The sequence below is a fragment of the Liolophura sinensis genome, chromosome 8, assembly GCF_032854445.1.
Source record: "Liolophura sinensis isolate JHLJ2023 chromosome 8, CUHK_Ljap_v2, whole genome shotgun sequence".
In the NCBI taxonomy this organism is placed as follows: Eukaryota; Metazoa; Mollusca; class Polyplacophora; order Chitonida; family Chitonidae; genus Liolophura; species Liolophura sinensis.
In genome coordinates this window covers 26381082-26385154 of record NC_088302.1, presented here as the reverse complement: position 1 = coordinate 26385154, position 4073 = coordinate 26381082, and positions in this window count along the sequence as shown.

Sequence of the window (4073 nt, the reverse complement as noted above, 5' to 3'; positions counted from 1 at the left end):
CCACTTCAGCAAGACTGTGGCCAGCTATTTTTAGAATCAAGGGGGGATAATGCCCATCGACAAAGTCAAATATATATATTTGAAGAAATAGAGAGAGATCCCCTGGTTAGGAGAATTTACATAGGAAAAAAATAATAAAACGCCTTCTTAACTTTCTACATTCTGTTATAGTCCAACTGCAGTTTCAAACTTCATGTTATTTTCAAGAAATATGAATACGGATGTCCACAGAGGTCTTTATATAGGACATGTGTTACCAGTAACTAAGGCACATGTCACGTCCATGTCAAAACAGGCAGTGATTTAGTTACATGGCATTTATTGCTCATGTAAAAAGTAACGTCAGAGATGATATCGACTTCCTAAATTAGTTACCGCAGGATGAAGACCATGATGTCGAAATGACAACTTTTGATGTGAACGGTGTATATAGCAACATTCCGCTCGAGCTAGGAATAGAAGCAATACAGTATTGGTTAAATCAACATCCAGAATCACTGGACAAACGCTTCAGAAACGAATTACTAACAGATTGTATAAAATTTATCTTAAGCAAAAACTCCTTCTGTTTTAACGATTGTCATTATGTACAAATTCTTGGGGCAGCGATGGGAACAAAGATGGCACCCGTTTAAGCAACATTAGTAATGAGCTATTTAGAAACATCTCTTTACAAAAAAATAGAAACCATGTTTAGGCATGATTTTGCAACAGAATTTAAAAGCCAGTGGAAAAGATACCCGGATGATTGTTTTACTTTCTAGCCAAAGGAAGCTGGGCCGATTGATCTTCTCTTTGATAGCTTCAATAACCTTCATCCCCAAATATCCTTCACAATGGAAGTAAACTCTAAATCAATACCCTTTTTAGACATACTTGTCTTGAAAGAGGGGACTTCTATATCAACTGATATTTATCGAAAACCCACGGACACTAAACTCTTTCTTCATTTTAATTCGAATCACCCGAATGCTCAGGAAAATATCCCATATTCTCTTGCCAGAAGAATCTGTACAATAGTAACCGTAAAATCGAAACAAGATGAGAGATTAATAGAACTTAAATCATTTCTACGCAACAGGGGTTATCCGGAAGGATTAATTGACGAAGGAATCAGGACCCTTCAGAGTCATTCATTGACTGAACGGAGACAACCCTCACAAAAAAAAAACCTGACGAGAAGATAATTCCATTTGTTTCAATACATAATGCTAATATTAACATCTTCCCAATCATTGTGAATACCTTATCAATTCTAAAAAAACAGTAACAGGATGAAAGATATTCTAGCCAAATCTAAGGTCATTAATAGCAAACGACAGGCTCCATGCCTCAAAAAATGTTAACTCGCGCTCACTTTTCAGAAAAATCTGTGACTCCATCGGTTTCTAAATGCAATAAATGCAATAGATGTGGAGCATGCATACACATGTTAGAAGGATCAAGCTTTCAGTTTGAGAGAGAAAATTCTTTGTTTAATGTAAAATTTTACATGTGCTGCACTATAAAAAAATGTTGTATATGCACTTGTTTGCATGGGATGTGGCAAACAATATAGTGGCCAGACCTCAGACCTCCGCTCCAGATTGACGCTGCATCGACAAGATATCAACAACGAAGAATATTGTCATCTTCCAGTCAGTAAGCACATACGCTCATGCGCATTGTCTCTGACTCTCTCGTTTAAAGTCTTTCCATTTTATAAAGTCAGGCAACCTAAGATGTAAAAAGAAACTTTCTTCATAAATAAATACAACCCATGTCTCAATGGTAGTCATCGGCCCTAATATCGTATCTCATAATATCATGATATACCTCATGTTTTGTATAATTTATGTTGATTAATTTTGTCAGACCAGTGTATTTTTTATTACTCACTGAATATATATTACTCATTGTATATGTACAAATGTTATGTCACAGATTATCCGCAGGGCCGTCCGTTCGGTGCTAACAAAGACGCATCGTCACTAGTCGCCCTGGGGATAGACACTCTTAGGTACTGATTTTTCTGTTGTTCGCTACTTAACAACTTTATACATGTACGACCTTGTTCCCAGCAACAATTTATCCATGTATTATGCCATGTAACTAAACCACCGCCTGTTTTGACATGTACGTAACATTTTGCTTAGTTGCTGGTAACACATATCCTATATAAAGACCTCTGTGGACATTCCTTGAAAATAACATGAAGTTTGAAACTGCAGTTGGAATATAACAGAATGTAGAAAATTAAGAAGGTGTTTTATTATTTTTTTTTCTAAGTTAAATTTACTGTTGTGTATTATAACGGAAATTACGCGGTTTTGGGACAATTTTTTTTTCCTTTATCACGGGCAGCCAATCCTCTTTATTACCTATTGTTCTGCCTGTGTATGGACCTTTACCAATTAAGACGATAATTAACAGATCCATTTTAAATATAGCCACACAAAGCCTGCTTTTCCTAGGCATAAAGCATAAAATATATCCAAAACTAAAGCTGTTCAGAAGCAACAAACGTCTTTTGTTTAGGCCTACCCAAAGGATTTGATATAATAGAAAGGAGATTATAGGCCTACATGTGCCAAATCACAATGCGAAAGTCCAGCTGAAGAACTTCTATATGCTGGTAAACTTTCATTTGTTTATTTGATCTGATTTTTTTTATTAGATTAATTCACCAAGCCAAAAAATAAAAAAGTCAATAAATTTCATTTATATAGCGTACATTGGGCAGCAGTGCATGGTAAATGTTCGGTCAGAAATCCAAATTGTTGTCATAGTCAAAGCTTATCCATGAACGTTTATCATCTTTGTTATGGATTACCGGTATATAAGGTTTTTAAATATGTATAAGAGTATACTATATACGGCCAATTAACTTTTCAACCACTTTAATACCGGTAAGCTATATTTTTATAGCACTAGAAATAATCTCAGAAGAAAAGGAAAACTTATTATGTGAGCGAAATGCCGTGCGATGAAATGTTGACAAGCTTCTCATATATGATCTACAGGTATGCACACCATATTGTTTGAACACACTCTGTCAACAAAGGGACAGAACATGCAAGCCAACAGCCACAGGGGAGCCGTCGACCACTTAATCATTGTCTATACCCCGTCACGGGTTTGTAATTATGCTACGACCAGTAAGAGCGGAGGAATCCATAATGGAAATTTTAAGAAATATTATCATTGTAGATAAACTTCATGCGTTCTACAAGTATGTAGACTGTACTTGCAAAGGTTATGTATAGACATGCTATTGTATGTTTTTAAAGTAGATACTCACTGTGTAGCCTACATCTGCAGCCGTACCATTAAATGTTCGGCTTCAATTTGTGTTTACCTGATATGTTATGGCAACCCATTTTCATACTATTTGGAAAATGGTTCCATAAATTTACATTTTTATATCTAAGAGAATTATAACCATATTTTTTTCAGTACCTCATGACGTTCACTAATATCTATATCCCTCAGGTTATGTACAGTAAAGTACACTATCTTTAGCAGCCTGTGATTATCGACAGATCAGGTACATATGTTTTTTGTTGTTGTTTTTTGTTCATGCAAGTGTAATATTCCTCGCTCTGTACAACCTGAATCGAGTATCATCTCGTCTGAGCTTCTAACAAAATTTCTGATTTTAGTGAGGGAGTGCTTGGGGATTAACGTCGTACTTAACAATTCTTCAGTCATATGACGACGAAGGCGTCCTCAGAGAGCATGTAATGTGTCTCCTTGTTGCGGGACGGATTTCCGCCTCTCTTTCATCTAGTTCTGCTTCACTGAGTAAGCCGTCCCACCCGAATCCTTATACTGATACGGGTCAACCAGTCGTTGCGTTTCCCTTTATGTTGAACGCCAATCGAGGAAGCTACAACTTCTTCGTTTAAAGTCTTCGGGTGTGACCCGACTCAGGATTGACCCTGGATCTCCCGCTCCCGCAGCGGACGCTCTATCAACTGTGCCATCGGGGCCGGTATTTCTGGTTTGAGACACCCTGTGTTGACAAAATTAACATAATTTAGAAAAAGCGGAGACAAATCGGAAATGAAACACGCTGATTTCACATTCTGGCT